This window comes from Lactuca sativa, chromosome 7 (assembly GCF_002870075.4).
Source record: "Lactuca sativa cultivar Salinas chromosome 7, Lsat_Salinas_v11, whole genome shotgun sequence".
Lineage (NCBI taxonomy): Eukaryota > Viridiplantae > Streptophyta > Magnoliopsida > Asterales > Asteraceae > Lactuca > Lactuca sativa.
In genome coordinates, this window is record NC_056629.2 from 71095934 (window position 1) to 71116965 (window position 21032).

The following is a 21032-nucleotide window of genomic DNA, read 5'->3' on the forward strand; positions in this document are numbered from 1 at the left end:
TTTCCAGTGTTTTAGAATTATACTTAAACTTGTAAGTATAACCATATTTACTAAACTTTAGTAAATCATGATGAATAGTCTTATCGATCTTTGTGGCGGACTTGACCAGTGCACAAGAACGTGTACTTGATCCTTTAGTCCTTTACTTGACTCACATATACATGTGAACAAGGAATTAGTCTTAATTTTCCAAAGATGAAAATTCTCATTCATCATACAATACAACTTGCATGCTTCCAAGTTTCTGTCCAATTGAAACTTAGGTGATGAGAGTCTTTCCTTATTTGGTAAATTTAGACACTACCACAAGTAAAAGAATCAAATTCATATTTCCAATATTGCTAGAAACATATAAATATCAATTTTTCATAAATGCCATTGCAAGGAGATATAAAACAAAAAAAATTAATTATGTATAAAATGCGGAAAAACTTTTTCTTACAATGCAATTACAAGTGAAAAACTATGCTATTACATATTTCCTAGCAATCTATCATAACTCCCAAGCAGTATCTCAAAAATTCGATCTTCGAACCATGCGGTTGAAATCCATCTTCGCGATCAGATTCAACATACTCTTCTTTTAAGCTTCCTTCCCTTTGATTGATCCTGCCGAACATCAAAATGCAACCTAGTCACATCATGTATTAAGAATCAATAATTAGAAACTTAACAGAGTTAGATAGTGGACTTACCAGAAGCAGAATCAAACATTTTGTCTCTACTTTCTTTCAGATCTTTCAGGTAGTCAGGGCAGCTTCGCTTCCAGTGTCCCTTCTCTTGATAGTAAAAACATACGGACTCTTTGGTAATGGTACAAAGGACTGTCACACACTTAGCCTTTCTCTTTACCATTTAATAAGCCGGTTTGACCATTGCCAATACCTTTCCATTGGGAAGAGAAAAAAATTTTGGACTTCATTTGTTACCATTGTCAATGTCCATGGAAGTTTGAGAAGTAGATATTCCACCCAAATTTACTTTTCCAATGCACCAAAACATTGTAGATTCAGCAACAACAAGCAAATTGGTAAGATGAATGGGTCATGTCGTGGTCTGTCACATAGGAGTCCATAATGAATTCACTATATGACTCAGGAAGTGACTGAAGAACCCAGTCAACAGCCAACTTCCTTGAGACTTTGATGCCCAACACTCTCAGCCTGTCGATATGTGACTTCATCTCCAAGACATGAGTACATATATGCCTTGCATCTTCATGTTTCATTGCAAGTAACTTGAGTGACCTTGAATTTTTCAAGTCTTCAAGCTTGTGGGTCAGGGAGGATAATTGGAGGAGGTGGAGGAAGAGAAGTATGATTTCCATGATCCAACCGCGGGACATCATCTTTATTAGGAAAACTTGTTCCAAGGGATTTGGGAAGGCCATAGTTGTCTAAACCAGACATCTACAATGGGAGAAATTCAAGTTAGTTGATTTAAGTCCTTAATATAACACCCAATATGAAATATTAAAGCTAGAACCCAACACAATATTTTATATCTTGGAAGAGGAATGCCGTAATCCAAGCTATAAAATATTTGAAGGTAGGCAAATGACGATTCACCAATTTCCACCATGAAAAATGAAATATGTATTAGGTTTTAATTGGATTGAAACACCTAGATCTTTTGAGATTCATTGAACTTTTCAATGGCATGTTTAAATCTCGGTTGTGCCCTCTCAAGTTTGTGACTGGGATGCCGAGGATCACAAACAAGGTGTGAATAACAATCCAAATTAACTTGGTACCCTTAACTTTATCACCTAATCGATGTTCCGCTTAACCACATGCACTCCACTAATCTATGATAAACATTAAGTTACCCTTTTCCACTCTTATTAGTCCATGTTAGTGTGCTGGTTAACTACACACGCTCCACCAACGACTTGGTATGGTAGAAAGTGTAATTTCATAGGTTAGCACCATATTCACATTTTCCTAAAGTTACTAAGATTGGGAATTTATAAGTGTTTAGTTACTTTATATTTATCATTATACTTTTAATGAATGGAGAATTAGAATCCTATCCTACCCGTTCGGCTAACGACCCTCCACCAGTTAAGGAAGCGGTGGGTAAGAGTGGACACCCATTAGACTGCCATTTTATAGGTAGTAACCTTATACCCCCCTTATAGACCGGCTTCGTGAATGAGGCCTACTAACGGTAAGATTGACTTTTACTCTTATACATACATATATATATATATATATATATATATATATATATATATATATATATATATATATATATATATATATATATATATTAAACCTATAACATTGTAATAGTATAAGGGTTAAACTTTAAACTATTTAAAATTCTAGTGTTTGGAACTAAAGTATTCAAAAGTGTAACTTTACAAATTCCAAAACTTGAGGGCAAGTTTTGAACAATTCAAAAACTTTTGGAATCTATAACATATGAGTTTATTATGGATTTTAATTTCAAGACTCTTGAAAATCCATAACTTGAGGACAAGTTATGGATGTCATAAAACAATTTATGAGAAAAAAACTCTTTAAAACCATAACTCATGACTTTTTAAAGACTCATTAATAAGAAAGACTTTTGGTTTTCCATAACTTGAGGACAAGTTATGGAATCCATTAAAGGCCATTTAGATCATCTAATAAACAAATAAACATGTCAAGAAAAACTATGATCTAGATTAAACTCATATGAACAAGACAATTCAAATCAAACAATCTTCATGTAATTAGCCTAAACGTTAAACTAATACAAAAAATGAAACTTTTGACAGTTATATTTTAAATTCGATTAGATTGATCATTACCACATCAAAAATAAGTTTATAAGTTCAAAAACAGCTTAGGGTAATGATTCTAGTCCAATTCCAGCCTTAAAAGTCGAAAATTTGCGCTCTGGGCCTCCTACTCGTCGAGTGTATGAACAAACTCAGCGAGTTGGTTAGATTTTGCCTTGGACTCGGCGAGTCCACTGATCAGAAATCCAGTTTTTCGATTTTTCAGCAATTGCATCAAGTATAATTGAAAACCAAGCCTAGGCTCTAATACCACTAATGGTTTTTGAGCATTCTAACACTCCTATAGTGTGCATGCAACCCTATGTGCCTTGGATCTATGATTTCACTATTATACATGCAAAAATACAAAATTCCAAAGCATCATCCTAACAAGCATATTATGGAGCAACTATACTACAAAAGTCTAGTTAGATGACATACCTTTTGATGGAGCTTGAAGTCTTGAACCTTTAAGAGCTTAGCCCCAATAGTATGGAAGCCTCAAATGGAATCACAAAACACCACCAACAAATGGAATAACTTGAGAAGAAGGTTACTTTGGTTCTCCCTATGAAATCGGCCCTTTCCCTCACTATGTGTATCCACTAGTGCCATTTCATGAGCCATGACATCCTTTATATAGTGTGGCTCATTAGGGTTACACCATGTAAACCCTAATGTGCATGACTTTCCATTTCCTTCATGATCTATGGGTTTTAACCTCCATGGAGTATCCATGGGTTACCACATGGGTTAAGCCCAACATGAAGGACAATGGATCACAAGCCCACATATATAAGAATGAATGGTTTACATAATCAATCCCCATATATTTAATTAGTCTCTTTTGATCACAAACTTAATTCCTAATTAATTCTTGATCAATACTAATTAAATAATATGATTTCATATTAATATATTAGAACTTATAATATATTAATATAAATCATAAATAACCTTTTCTCACTTGTCTATCCAATTGTTCCGATGCCATGCAACCCAAATGGACCATGCTACTCTCGGGTCGAGTACATACCAATAATAGTTATGGGCTTAGACATCTAATCCAACATTCTCGACTAGAAAACACTTCATAGAACAGGTATCTGCTTATCTTTTGTTTCTCGATTAATGAAAAACATCACAACTCCAGTTCGATATGTGCTAGAGTAAGAAAACATTTTACTCCACATATTTTGAGGTGTTTTCAACCTTCTTGTTTTGAAAGGAGTTTCAAAGAAACGATTTATATTTACCAGAGTATGAATCTACAACTTGATTTGGAATGAAGTATGAATCATCTATGATGGAACCATTTCCAGCAATGTTTGATTCATCTTCTTTGTCATACAATTTCACTAAGATTTTCGTGGAGGACTCAATCGTGACACAATTTCACAATCACTAAGACGATCATAAAGCATGACATTAAAGCATTCTCCTTTCTTCTTAGATTGGAGAATCTTTTATCTTTCTGCCTAATAGATTCTTCTCGTTCGTTCTACTACTCTTTGAACCTTTTCAAAGTATCAGAATTATGCTTAATCTTATCAACACAACCATATTTATTCAAACATCAGAAAATCATGATGAATAGAATTATCGTCCTTTGCGGTGGATCTGAATACTCCATATCAACATGTCCAAGATCCATTAGTCATTCACTTGACTCATATAAACTTGTGATCAATGAATTAGTTATAATTTTCCAATGAACAAGATTCTCTTATATTATACAAGGTGACATGTACAATACCAAGTATTTTTCCGGTTGGTATTGAGATTTCTTTTCACTTGGTCAATGACGACAATACGACAAGTGATATCATAAGAATCAAATCCACAATTAATATTGTTAATATTAGAAATGTAACCTAAATTTTCATATATGCCATTGCAAGGAAATATAAATAAGGAAACCTGATAAAACAAAACTTAACTTTATTGAAAATAAAGTTGTAACTTGTCCATACCATGCATAAAATGAAAACTATATTTCTAGACATTTATGAAGAGTAATGGCAATCTATTAAATTATCCTAAATCCTTAGTAGTAGCTCCAAGTTCTGATCAGTGAACCATGTGACTATTGGATTAGGTGTCTAAGCCAATAACTATAATTCGTATGTACTTGAATTGATAGTAGCACATTCCTTTTGGGTTACCTTCACTCTAGCAACTTGATAGGATGACTTTTGGAGAGACGAATTGAATTTATTATTTGGAATAAAAAATTTATATAAATGATTTATTAATATGTCATGAAAATAATATATTAATTAGAAATCATGTTGGTTAATTAATATTTAATCAGAAGTTAATTTGGAATTAATTTTGGGATTAAAGGAATTAATTAAAAGTATAGGGGCTATTTTGAAATTTATTGACAGCTTTGAAATTAGGCTAATGGACTCCATGGAAGAAATGGAATAAAATTATAGGGATTCCCTATAAGTTTTCATCCAAGGCCTTATGAATGGGAGTGCATGGGCTGCTTAGGCCTTAAGTTGGAAATTAGGGTTTCCTCCAGCAAACCCTAGCTTTGGCTCTAAGCAATCAACAACTATATAAAGACCCTAACCCCTAGAATTTCGGCTACATGCTTCCTAAACCTAAAATAGCCAAAATTATGGTGCTATCTCCTCGCTCCTATCATCCTTTTTCATAGAGTGTTTGTAAGCTATTAGAGGTGTCAAATTTGATGCACTTGCTTTCAAGACTTCAAGATCTTCAAGGTTTCATTGTTATTACTACATCATAATAAAGGTATGCATCTAAGCCCTTGTTTTATATAAATTTCGAAATTTGTATTAGCTTCCTAGGGTTTCTCTTTTGTATTCAAGTTTTGTATGTTCAACTAGTGAAAACCTATTTCCAAAGCATTAGGGTTGCATGAACACATAAGATTTGTTGTTATGCTCAAAATCCATCAGTGGTATCAGAGCATGGGATTAGTTTTTTTCTTAAATATGATGCAATTTTGAATTGTCCAAAGGAGAAGGGAACATAATCGTCATTCTGTTCATCGAAGTCGACGAGTGCATTGCCCAGACTCGACGAGCTGCGCTGTCAGATCCCAGATTTTCGGTTTTGATAAATCTTTCTTGGATTGATTAGGATAATTACCTTAAATTCGTTTTAATGGTTTAAAATTGGATAATTTAATCTGTAGTCTTGTATCCTTATCATGAATTCATGATTGGGTTAAATTTTTAGATAAAGATAAAATTAATTTGTTAATTTAATTATTAAAAAATTTAACCTAGTATTTTTCAAAGGTTTTAAAAATATATCCTTGGTTTCGAAATTTAAAATTTAAATTGAGTAGTTTAATTTTGGAAATTTTAAATTTAAGAACCTTAGTAGTTTAAATGTTAAAATACACCCTTATATATTGTAAAATTAAAAGTTAATATTTATATATATGTATAAGAAAAGGTCAGTATTACCATCAGTAGGTCTCATTCATGAAGCCGATTTATAAAGGGGGTATAAGGAAACTTCCTATAAAATGGTGGTTGAATGAGTGTCCACTCTCACCCACCACTTCCTTGATTGGTGGAGAGTCGTTATCCGAATGGGTTTGATAGGACAATAAACTGTCATTAATAAGTATAACGAAATAAATCAAGTAACTAAATGTTTTCATAAAATTCCCAGTCTTAGTTACTTTAGGAAAATGTGAATTTGATGCTAATCCATGAAATTGCACATTCAATTTATTAAAGTCCTTAGTGGAGCATGTGTGGTTAACCGGCACACTAATATAGACTAATAAAGGGTGGAAATGGGTAGCTCATAAATTATCATTGATTAATGGAGCGTGTGTGGTTAACCGACACATTAATTAGGTGATAAATGATATCGAGAGTACTGAATAGTTCAATGAATCTCAAAAGATCTAGGAATTTCATTTAAAACCTAATTCTTTTAAATTTTGTTTTTCATGGTGAAATTGGTAAATCGTCATTTACCCACCTTTAAATAATTTGTAATTAGGTTACAATATCCCTCTTATGAATTGTGAATTATTTAGTTGGATCCTAGCCTTAATATTTCATTTTGGTGTTATATTAAGGATTTTCTTATCTAATCAAAAACTTGTCTTTCTTCTTTTGTCGATGTTGACTTCCAACGCTTCTGGCTCCTCCAACCACTTCTCGCTCTGGAGCATCTGCTCAAAAGTCACCTTTGATGTATCCAATTATAATGATTGGATTCACAACATCAAGATGGCTTTGAGATTCGAGGATAAGGAATATGTTCTCGAAAAAGAGATGAACGAGATCGATGAAACTAAAGCTACTCATGAAGAAATTGCTGAGTTTAGGAGACATTGCAACGATGCGACCAAAGTGTCATGCATCATGGTTGCTACTATGACTACAGAGCTTCATAGGTTCTATGAGGACTATTGGCCATATGAGATGAATAAGGACTTGATGGAGATGTACCATCAATGAGCTCGTCAAGAGAGATACAAGATAGTCAAATCCCTCATAACAAGCAAGATTAAGGACGGAGAGTCCGTCACCACCCATTTGCAACATATTCAACGTTATGTGGATCATTTGTTAAAAATCAATGTGAATTTTGATGAGGAATTGGCTATTGACATAGTCTTGCACTCATTGCCTAGCTGTTATGATCAGTGTGTTATGAGTTATCATCTGAATAAAGAGAAAGTCACATTGAGTCAACTCCAAAGCTTGCTGAGAACCGCTGAGAGTGGAATGAAGGGAAAGAGTATTTCCTCTACTCCTCCTGCTACTGCTATTGCTCCAGTATTGGCCATTGGGCAATGGAAGAGGAAGAAGAGGAAATCTGCTCAAAACAGAACTGGAAGGGAAAGTCTCAATCCGAATCGTCAAGCAATAGACCTAAAGGAAAATATAGTTCTGAAGCTCCCCCTGCCTCTGATCCTAAAGAGGCTATGTGCTTCTACTGCCATGACAACGGGAATTGAAAGAGATGTTGCCCCAAGTAATTGCAAGATATAAAGGATGGCAAGATCAAGCCAACCTCGGGAGGTATTTACACTATCCAATCTAAAAACTCATTGCATTCTAATTCTTGGGTCCTTGATCAGGATGTGGTTTTCAAATTTGTTCTGAATTACAGGGGCTAAAAAGAAGTGAGGATGTGGAGCATTGGAAGATGAACCTAATTATGGGAAATAGGAGATTGTCGCCTGTTACCAAGATTGGGGTTTACTCTTTAGTTCTTAGTAGTGGGTCGAGTTTAGATTTAAACAATTGTTGCTACTCGTCAGAAATGACAATGAATATTATTTCTTTTCATGGTTTATACAGACAAGGTTTTAGATATTCTTTTGATAATGAGAATGGTTCTATTTATGCTTATTATAATGGTGTATTTTATTTTGAAGCATTACCTTGTGATGGCGTGTACAAAACTGTGATGGTTGTAGACAATTTAGGAAATAGTGTGTTGCATATTGATTCATGTAATGGTTTAGACAAGGCATGCTTGTGGCATTGTCGTCTTGGACATGTCAAAAAGAAGCGCATTGCCCAACTCCAAAAGGATTGAGAGTTGGAGTCATTTGACTTAAGGTCAAATGATACATGCAAGTCTTGTTTGCTTGGAAAGATGACTAAATCACCTTTCACGAGTTCATGTGAACGAGGTGATGGATTGTTGGATCTCATACACATGGATGTGTGTAAGCCCTTCAGATCCACCATAAGGGATGCAAATCGATTTTATGTGACTTTTACCGATGATTATAGCAGATATGGATATATCTACTTAATCAAGAATAAGTCATAAACCTTTGAAAAGTTGAAGAATTCAAACATGAAGTCAAAAATCAATTGCGCATGAAGATCAAGATGCTCAGATCTGATATGGGTGGTGAGTATCTTAGTATTGAGTTTCACGACTACCTCAAGGAATGTGGAATTGTTTCACAACTGACACCTCATAGGACACCACAACTTAATGGTGTGGCTGAGAGGTATAATCAAACCTTGTTGGACATGGTTCATTCCATGATGAGTTGATCTTCACTACTGATACCATTCTGGGGGTATGCCTTAGAGATTGTCGCTCATATCCTTAATCTAGTCCTAACAAAGAAGGTTGCCAAAACACCTCACGAGATGTGGACATGGAAGGATCCCTCGTTGGCACATATAAAGGTTTGGGTTTGTGAAGCTTTCATTAGACGAGAGACTCACGACAAGCTTGAGCCTCAAAGTGAGTGATGTATTTTCATCGACTATCTACATAAATCCTTTGGATACTTGTTCTATAGACCTTTTAAGAACGTGGTTTTTTTAGCATGAAGGGGAGTTTTCCGAGAGAGAGAGAGAGAGAGAGAGAGAGAGAGATAGAGAGAGCTCATATTCAAAAAGGACGGTGGGTAGGGGTGCAGACGAGCCAAGCTACTCGTGAGCTACTCGGGATCGGATCGTTAAAAGATCGACTTGAAACTGATTTTAAACGAGCTCGAGCTTAATATTAAGCTCGTTTATTAAACGAGCTCGAGCTCAAGCCTATGACACTAAGCTCGATTAGGCTCGCGAGCCTAAACGAGCCTTTATATAATATAATTTATTATTATTTTTATATATTAAAATAAAAACATATTTGGGGATTAGGGATTTAGGGTATTAGTAAACGAGCTTCTTATCGAGCTCGAGCCGAACTTAAGCTTATTTAGGCACGCTAGACAAAAAATGAGTTGAGCCTGAGCACGAGTCAAGCTTGTATAATTATTTACGAGCTCAAGCCGAGCTCAGTACAAGAAGCTCGAATTGAGCCGAGCTCGAGCTCGAGCCTCATATAACTTAAATGAGCCTGAGTCGAGCTTGACTAGGCTCGGGCTCGGCTCGGCTCGTTTACACCCCTAACAGTGGGAGTACAATTGATCTTGAATAAATTCAAGAGTCAGGCGATGAAGAAACCTCTAACACTAGCACTCAACCCGAGGAAGAAATTCCTGTTGAACCAATTGACGAGTCATTACCTCTTAGACGTTCCACTCAATTTAGAATGGCACTATAGTTTTATGGTTTCTATATTACTACAGATGGTGATATATTTATCAGTGATAATACACTGGTAAATTTGGATGAGCCTTCTAACTACAAGGAAGCCATGGCGGGTCCTGAGTTTCTTAAATGGAAACAGACAATGGATAGCGATCTCTAGTCCTTGTATGACAACCAAGTTTGGAATTTGGTTGATAATGTGCCAGGCCGTAAGATAGTTGGGTGCAAATGGATCTTCAAGAAGAAGATCGACATGGAAGGAATGGTGCACACCTTCAAGGCTCGACTGGTTGCGAAGGGCTTTACTCAAACCCCAGGGATTGACTATGATGAGACATTCTCACCAGTGGCTAAGATTAAATATATTAGGGTTGTGTTAGCTATAGCTGCATTTCATGATTATGAAATCTAGCAGATGGATGTCAAAACCGCTTTCCTTTATAAAAAGTTGGCTGAGGATGTTTACATGAGTCAGACAGAGGGTTTTGTGGATGCTAAATACCCTAATAGAGTGTGTAAGCTTGAGAAATCAATTTATGGATTGAAGCAAGCTTCTCGTAGATGGAATCTTTGCTTTGATGAGAAGGTCAAAGAGTTTGGCTTCTCTAGGAGTGAAGATAAATCTTATGTATATGTCAAATCTAGTGGGAGTATAGTCACCTTCCGGGTATTATATGTTGATGACATACTACTTATAGGAAATGACATTCCAACCTTGCAGGAGGTTAAGTCCTGACTTAGAAAGTGTTTTGCTATGAAGGATCTGGGAGAGGTTGCTTATATTCTGGGAATAAGGATTTTGAGAAATAGGAGTAGAACACTAATTAGACTTAGTCAAATCACGTATTTGGATAAAGTGCTAAAGTATTTTAGCATGGAAAATTCAAAGAAGGGAGATTGTTGGATTAGGTGTCTAAGCCAATAACTATAATTGGTAGGTACTTGAATTGATAGTAGCATAGTCATTTCGGGTTGCCTTCACTCTAGCAACTTGACAAGATGACTTTTGGAGAGAGAATAGAATTTATTATTTGGAATAATTAATTGATATAAATGATTTATTAATATGTTATGAAAATAATATATTAATTAGAAATCATGTTGTTAATTAATATTTAATCAGAAATTAATTTGGAATTAATTTTAGGATTAAAAGTATTAACTACAAGTATAGGGGCTGTTTTGCAATTTATTGATAGTTATGAAATTGGGCTAATGGACTCCATGGAAGGAGTGGACGAAAATTATAGGGAGGCCCTATAAGTTTTTGTCCAAGGCCTTATGAATGGGAGTGCATGGGCTGCTTAGGCCTTAAGCTGGAAATTAGGGTTTCCTCCAGCAAACCCTAGCTTTGGCTCTAAGCAACCAGCAACTATATAAAGACCCCAAACCCTTAGAATTTTGGCTACATGCTTCCTAACCCTAAAAGAGCCCAAATTATGGTGCTATCTCCACCTCTTTCTTCTCATCCTCATGCATAGTGTTTGTAAGCTATTAGAGGTGTCACATTTGAGGCACTTGCTCTCAAGAGTTCAAGATCTTCAAGGTTTCATTGTTATTACTACATAACAATAAAGGTATGCATCTAAACCCTAGTTTTATATAAATTTCGAAATTTTTATTAGCTTCCTAGGGTCTCTCTTTTGTATTCAAGTTTGAATGTTCAACTAGTGAAAACCTAGATCCAAAGCATTAGGGTTACATGAACACATAGGATTTGTTGTTATGCTCAAAACCCATCAGTGACCAAAGTCCATTTCTCAAGATCAGTTTTTATCTTAACTTGCTCAAGCTTCCTTCCTTCTTATAAATCCTTTAATACCAACAAAATGTGATAATCACATCATGTATTAAGAGTCTATGAATAGGAACCTATAAAAAATGGAGTCAGATAATGGATATACTTGAAGTAGAGTCACATGACTTGACTTTACTATCTCTAAGATCTTTCAGGTATTTTGGGCAACTTCTTTTCCAATGTCCCATCAATTAGTAGTAAAAACAAATGGACTCTTTTTGGTCAACACATGGAACGATCCCAAAACTAGCCATTTCTCTTTACCATATGATGAGATAGTTTGATATCGGATGACCCCTTTCCATTAGGAAGATAAATCTTTTCTGGACCTCAATTGTCACCATAGTCAATGTCCATGGGAACCTTGGAATTAGACCTAATAAGCATCTCTATTTTAGATGTGCTCTTAAGAATCTCTGCTTTAGAAACAATCAACATTTAGGTCAGTTCAATTACGGTCACATCGATATTCTCATATAAAAGTTCTCAATGAACTAATCATATGACTTTGGAAGTAAAAGAACCAAAACAATGGCTTGCTTCCTTGGGAAAATGACACCCAATCTATCTAACTTGTCAATATACGATTTCTTTTCAGAACTTGCGTAAACAAGGTTTCCGTCTTGATGTTTATATGCCAATAAGGATTGAGTAGTCTTGTATCTTTCAACTTGAGGAAAACATGACGTTGGGAGAGTCACATGAGGAGGAGGTGGAAGAAATATGATGTATAGTTCCATCATTTCTTAAGGAAGGAAAAACAATTTTACCTTGACTTGAAATTTTAAAGACCATCTGTAGAAGATTGAGGAAAACTATTTCCTTAAGAATGAGGAAGACCATTTGTATCTTCATAAGGTATTTTAATATAGGAGACTTCAAGTTATTCGATTTTAATCCTTAATTATTAATTCATAAATTTAAATTAAGGCTAGGATCCATATTTTCGATTCAAACTTTGAAGAGGGATGCCGTAATCAAATTCGAATCTATTTTAGATAGGTAAAGATTTTACTAATTCCAATCTTATGAAACTCCTAGAACTTTTGAGATTCATTAAATCTTATCAATGGCATGTTTAATCTCGAATTACGCTCTCACTTTTGTGACTGGGATGCCAAGGATCACAAACGAGATGTGAATAACCATGCAAACCTGCTTGACAACCTTGATGTCATTCATCATCTCACATTGATGTGTCAGTTAGCCACACACGCTCCATCAATAATGATAATTTTTTAAGATGCCAATCATATCTATTTATAGTTCATATTAATGTGTCGGTTAACCACACACGCTACACTAACGACATATAAAGCATGATGTGCGTTTACATGGATTAACATACTTTTCACATTTTTCCTAAGGTAACTATGAGCGGGATTTTTTTTAAAGGTTTAGTTACTTTATATCATTATACTTATTAATGAGATCATGTCCTATCAAATATGTTTAGCTAACGGCTCTCTACCATACAAGAGAGCGGTGGGCGAGTATGGACACCCAATGTTGGTCCTTTTGTAGGCCGCTTCCTTAAGCTCCCCTTATAACATGACTTCGTGAACGAGGCGTACTAGCAATTTGATTGACTGACTCTTATACATATAATAAATAATCTTATAACACACACATACACATACATACATACACACACACACACACACACATATATATATATATATATATATATATATATATAATATATAAGGGTGTATTTTAAAACATTTCAAAATACAAGGTTTAATCTTTTATAAATTAAACTTTTTAATTTAGTTAAATTTCAACAAATTTATGAATTTATTAGTTATCTTTTAATTAACCATTTAATTAAATTAAAAATAAGATCCATAAGGATAATATTAATTAATCTTATAATCTAGCATTATCTAGTATAAGAATATCTCCTAAATCCGAATTAGGTAGAAAAATCTGAATTTTCGGAATGAACTGTACTCACACCGTGAGCATTAAATCTCACGTCGTGAGATCAGTCTAACTTAGAAAATCATTTTGTTCAAGTTCATCCTATGTACAAACAATGTTAGACATACCTAGGTTCTGATACCATTGATGAGTTTTATATATTACAATAACTATGTGCTTGCGGAATTTCACTTAAACGATTAAGGGAACATACAGCCTAAAGGATCCATGTCTTTAACACTTTGAATTTAACGATTAAGGGAAAATGCAATCATATTACTAAGGTTATACATTTAGCAGTATTTTATGAAAATGATAGTTTATAACATGTATTCCTCCCGAAAAGGTTTGAAATAGTAAAGTGGGGCCATGAACTCACCGTTGATGTGTGAAACCATTGATGTAGGGTAGAATTCGGGTCTCTGGAACTCAGGAAGCGCTCAGGAATTAGTGGCATGGGAACCAAAAGAGAGTAATGTGTGTTTTGAGGTGTGAGGAATGATCTGTCGAAGCTTACTATTTATAGGGGATTTTGGGTTGCACGTCGTGCAGTGTGTGCCGTGCAAATTGCCTTTAAACTATCTGATAGCTGACACGTGTCCCCTCTTCATGGTGTCACGTCATTTGTATATTGACAAATCGAGGTGTCAGAATGCACGCCACACGTTGCATGCGGGTGCGCACGTAGGCGATTTTCAATCTTTAAAAATTTGTACCTCTGTCATGCGGACTCCATTTTCAAGGTCTCATACATATTCGTGTTGGTCAAGAGGTACACTATAACTTTTTCTTTTGGTCATTTTGGCTAATTCTAACTTTTGTTTTTGACTTATATTTTATAATTGTTATGATTTTATTAAAATCATAACTTTCTTATGTGGGTTCTGGTTTAAGCGTTCTTTGTATCTAAATTCTTACTTTAAGTAGTACCACATTTCTTCTCTTGGAGACATCTGCTAAAATTCAACCATTCTGCTCATAGTTGTTTACGTTGTAACTTTTAGTATGCGGTAGATTTTTATTTATTATATAAATCATATCTCTTCCATATTAATTTGGATTTTTAGTAAGCTTATATTTCTAGGTCTGTGATAATTTGTACACTCTTAAGATTTTAACATGCACATAAGATGACACGATTTTCCGTGCACTAAATTTTGAGCCTAAATGTTAACATGGTTAAGGGAAAAAATCGAAAATATTTATTCATATACTGAATGGTTACAAAGTTGTTTAATTATGTGTTGTTGACAGTGTTAGATCCCAATAGCGGTTGATAACATATTTTTTGGGTTGTCACAGAACGCCCCTTTTTGCACCTACAGAATGGACAATTCTTGTAATTTACTCTATTTTTAACTATGCTATATTTATTTTTAATTAATTTTATATTGTAAACATAAATATTATTTCATTAATGTTATATTAAAATAAATAAGAAATTAAAATAATATTGGTGAAGTAAATTTGTGTACGCCTGACAATGTAGTTGCGTTCGGGTTGTCGGGTCAGAAAACATAAATTCAACCCAAGTCATATAGTATATGAGTTGACGGGTTGGAAACCTCAACCCAACCCAATCCATATAACTAGTTTAAGTATATGAGTTTACATGTTCACAGATTAGTAGGTCAAATCCAACCCGAATAACTCATTTAATAAATAAGCAACATATTTTAAAAAAATAAGGTTCTTTCAACGTAAAGTCATAAAATGATTAAAGTTATTAACATAAAAAAAAAGTTTTCAACATAAAATCATAAATTCATTAATATCCAAATAAAATTAAAAAATAAAAACATTCATACAAAACGTAATTATTCAAAAATATCCCAAAACAAATTTGATAATTCATTCACTAGGATTTTGCATTTCTTCCTCCGACACCGACTTTTTAATGATGACTTTCAAATACAAACAATGTGCAATAAATTTATGATCTTTTGAAAGCTACATAAATAATTTTATGCCTTCTACTATGTGTACTACAAAGAACTTACCAAATGACAACTTAAAGTATTTTGGAATTTGTAGCCTATCGTATTGCCTTCGTTGATGTTCAAATTCATTACATTTTGAGTTAGGCTGTCTTCATGATGACCTTCAACAACCACATTCAAATCGACTACATAAGGAATACAAAATATGATTAATACAAAATTTTAGTAAATATGAAAAACCGAAAATCATTAAATATTACATTTTTCTCCAAACAACTAATCTTTTGTACCAATACCATAGGAAATCAGATTTCACTAATAATTAAATATATTTATTTTTTTTAAATGTAATCTATATATATATATATATATATATATATATATATATATATATATATATATATATATATATATATATATATATATATATATATATACGGATTTGCGGTTCAAGAATTTCAACCCAAACCCGTTTATTATTGGGTTGGATCAGTGCCGGGTTACGGATTAGATAAAAAGTTATCCCTCCTAAATTTATGACCATTTCCATAAATTAATGAGGAAGTGGCAGTGTTATGACAAATCAGGGATGCACTACTTTTGGAAATAGAATCTACGAAATTAGAGGTTATCTACAAAACGATGATGTCGTCTGAAAAATGGTGTTCCGGCAACAAAATAACATCATTTTAAAAAATATATTTTTTTTCTGTGAAAATGTATCTACGAAATGCCAAGCTTTAGCTGGAAAAATAAAATTTAAAACATTTTTTTTTAAATTTATGTTAGAAATTTTCAGAAAGAAAAAAGCTTCAAGATTTATTATATAAAAAACTTCAAAGATCTTTATTTTATTAATTTTACATATAAAACCTACGATTTTGTAAATGAGATGTGATTTTTTTTAATTGTTTTTTTACAATACAACATCGTTTTGCTTGCTAATGTGCAACAAGGGAAAATTTCTAAGAAACAAAATTTCATTAATGTTGCCATTTAAAATCATATGCACGAGAAACATGAGCATCATAATTCCCCCATGGCGTTCCTGTAATTTGACTTTACAACCAGGTGAAGTACATCCTACCTTGTACAGTTAATGAGTAAATCGCTTTCTAATATAAAAATGACTAGAGTATTTAGTACTACCATAAGTTAATTGTAATCATATTACAAGTGAATGAGAAATTAAATATCTTTTTATTTTTTTTTGGAAACGACAAATATCATTAAGAGGCCACACCCTAGCAAGACGCTAGGGAGGGAAAATAAGTACAAACATAAAGAAAGAAATTACAGACACAAAAAAGGATTGATACACCAATCAATCCATTGAAAATTACAATGTTCTCTCCTATATTTGATCCACAGAAACACTGTTTCACCAAGTCAGCCACCTTAACATGAGAGATTCTAGATTTTTTGAATACCCAATCACACCTTGCCTTCCAAAGGAGCCATGCCGTTCCGTAACAGATACTGACGAAGCTTTTTCTCCTCTTTGTACATGTCCCCCACTGTGATGAAAACTTCAATAATTCCTCCACCGATGCGAATTGAACATTAGGGATGTCACACCAACGGAACACCCAATCCCAAACCTGCATAGCCATTGGGCATCGAAGGAGCACATGGGATGCATCCTCTTCTGCAGTCCCGCAATATGTGCATATGGGGGAATCCAGTTGAATGCCTCGTTTGAGTAGAACACACGCGGTTGGTATTCTGTCTAAATTGGCCCTCCATATAAAGCATGTCACCTTTAATGGAATCTCATGAATCCATTTTAAGTGGCTCTCCATCGATGGTATGTTCCAGCAATCAATTTTGAATCTGAGAGCATCGACATGAAAAGCACCATCACTAGATAAAGTGCACCTCCACTTATCTCTTCCATCCATAAGCTGATAATCACCGACTGAGTTAGTGAGCATGTTAATCTCACTGATCTAATCCACTGTTCTTGGAGTTGATTTCCATTCCCAGTTCATGGTACCATGCTGTATACGATCACTTATTTTACAATGCTTGTGGCCTTCTAGTTTGTATGCCTCTGGGAAGGAATCCTTCAGTGTAGAGCCGCCAAACCATTTATCAAGCCAAAACATAGTCTCATCTCCTGATCCGATTTTCTTTATTATTATTTCATCAATGTCAATTCCAAAGTTTTTTAATTCATCTTGCACTCCAGCCACTCGACTCCATACTCCAGGTAGTGTTTTCTTACAGATATGTCGTGCAGGTTTGCCATGAAGATTGTGAATTCCTTTAATAACTTTGCTCCATAAACCTGAGTTGTCTACTTTGAGCCTCCATATCCATTTCGTAATTAGTGATAGGTTTAGAGCCCTAAGAGATCCCATTCCTAATCCACCAGTCTTCTTAGGAGCAGTCACTGATTGCCATGCCACCTAATTGATCCTTTTTTTTTCTCATCCGTGCCTCCCCAAAGAAATCTTCGTCTTATGCTTTCCAACTTCTTGATAACACCTGTAGGAGCAACAAACAACGAAAAATAAAAGGTGGGTAGGCTTCCCAAAACAGCTTTCGCTAGTGTTAGTCGACCCCCGAGGGATAAGGTTTTAGATTTCCATATATTCAGACGGGATTGGAATTTTTCTATCACCGGCATCCAATGTCTTTTGTATTTTTTTGTCTACTATCTTCCTATCTATTTTAGATTGTGACAAATTTCATTTAATTTAATTTAAATTTGATTGCAATGTTAAATATGTATACTTGTTACGAACAAAATGTCGTAGAAGGATATTTAATTTCTCTGAATGAAATAGTTGTTTTGATTAAACATTAAATAAAAAATCATATTGATGTCCACAAATCCTCCTATTCAATTAAATGATGACAGATATCATATTAATATACTAAAATATCATTAAATGAACATTAAATGTTATACATGTCATTATTTAATTGTGTATGAGGATTTATAGACACAAAAAGTAGGAGAATATTTAATTTCTCATTGATCAATTATTTTTTCAAGGTAAATTGACAAAAAAAAATAAATTTTCATAAAAAAATCGATTGACACCTACTATTTTTTCATATAATTAAGACACTAATTGTTTTCATAAAAGTTTGATTTTAACACAAAATTTTTCAGTTTGTTTCGGTGTTGACTATTTGACTGACCAACAGTTTCTAGGTGACGTGGCATGGTAACATATCGGTCTTTGATAATGTGATGCTGAAATGAGATGACGACGTGATATTTTTTTGGTGATATCAATTTATGGGTATCAAAATTGAAAACATCAAAAATAAAATATAGTGACTTAATTGAAAAAAAAGGTAGATCACTATCGAAATTTCCTGAAAACTTAGTATATTTTGTGCAATTCATCCATAACATAATAATCATGACTTATTAGAGAGTTAGATATCATTTGTGGGCAAGCTATTGTAGCAAAATAACAAAACACAATTGATGTCTACACATCCAATGTTATAATCTCGACACTATCAATTTGCATTTCAATCTCTGAAATCCTTGATGCTAATGTGGGATGCCTAGAACGTGAATTAACCATTATAGAAAAAAAAAATTCATGTTCTTATCCATTGAACTCTAAAGAATTCAATGCATTGTGGATGCCCTAAACTTATTAGACAAAATGAAAGATTATATGGAAAGAAGTGTTGTTTTGAGCATGGATTTCGTAACAAGCCGAATATTAAGACAAGAAGTTCTAGGGAGCTCAATTTGAGGCTAAAAAAATCTAAGCATTAATTTCTATCATATATTTGTAACAAACAAATATTTAGAACTTTTTATTTTGAAAAGAATGTGATCACTAAACAATGATAACCGATGGACAACAAACTAGAACAACTCGGTCATACCTACAAGTGCGTCCATGGATAAAGTTACACCAATATTCTTACACGATGAGAACTTAAAATAAAACATCATCACCATCAAATATAATCAATTTGACAAACTAAATATCGCAGTAGCACCAACGCGACCCATATTTAACTTGAAGATCAAACTCAAACAAAGACAAACATGAAAACATAAAATGAGTGAAAAGCTCACCAAAAATGACATATTCAGGTTTTGTGATTGAAACAATCTGACTAAAGGCTTGAAAATTGGACCTAAAAACATATATGGAATAAGGTTGATAGAATACTTACGCACTTCATGTGAGATCGAGGAAATCTAGGAAATGGAAAATGAAATGCAAACTAATAGCAACAAGATTATGAAACTACATATGTGGACGTCAATTTTGTTTTGTTGTTTTGCTCCAAAAGTTTCCCACAAAGGCTCTCCAATCCTCCAACAAGTATTGGTTTTTATGTTATAGTACGAAAAAATTACAAAAAAGGCACTACATTTTCAGAAAAGATCGATGTTGACATTGTGTTATCTTTTTAAATTAAGTAATTAGATTTTATTTAATCTTTAATTTTGACCCCAAAAAAGTGATGTCACAAAAAAGCACCATGCCATCCAAGACTAACACATCACCATGCCACGTCATTTGGCAACTGGGTTAAGTAGTCAAATGGTTAACATTGAATCAAATCAGAAAATGTGGTGTCAAAATCTAACATTTTTGAAAACCTAGTGTCTTAATTGTAAGAAATATAAAATTGTGTTGAAATCAAATTTTTGTGAAAACTTAGTGTGTTTTGTGCAATTTGCTCCTTTTGCTAACCTAAAAATTAATGCTGATTTCTCGTTTATTTATGAACCCTACCATTTACCTTTTTCTTTACATGGTTTCTATGGTTTCTCCATCATCCTCCTATCCTTTGTAAAAGACTCAAACTCGGGACTTGGTTAACTTCATTCTCAATGTTACTTACAATGGATTTTTCACGACACACTAATGTATGACTTTGTAGCTTGGAGGACTGTTTATGGCAACCAATATTGTCCATATTTCTAATTACATATCATAATTTGTGGAAAGATTTTAACTTGTGGAGCCTCTAAACGACCATTGATGATATTGTTTCAAATCTTGGAATACATGGCCTTAAAGTACGTCAATTATAGTTTTGCCCATTTGATATAATTATAGTCCATTGGGTTAGATGTGTGTGAGAACAAGAATCAATGTGCAAGGACAAGGTTTGAAAACTCAAACCTTGAGTTAATCTTTAAGATCAATGTCTGCTCTTAATAAGTAGTTCCATCCAAATCTGGTAAACCAGTCAAGACTTGAAGATAATCAATCAAGAAAGTATACAAGTAATAAATGAAGTAAAATTGAGTATAATCAATGCAAAGAAAATTTAAGACAAGAAGAACATAAATGAAAGAAGTTTGACTTGCAAGAAATAATAGATTAATGTGAAGAGAATATTGATAGTTATATTCTTGGTTATAACTCATGAAACATTCCTTACATAGCAAAGGAGGAACTGATGGGTTTGAGCCAAAAGAACATCCTATGTGCTCATGCAAACCCTAATGCTTGGATCTAGGCTTCTCTAATTGTACTTGCATTCATCCAAGGCTTTCAAACCCTAGATCTAATGAGTATAATTCGAAATTAATGAAACAAATCAGATCTAGATCATTACCTCTTGTTGCTTTCTTGAAT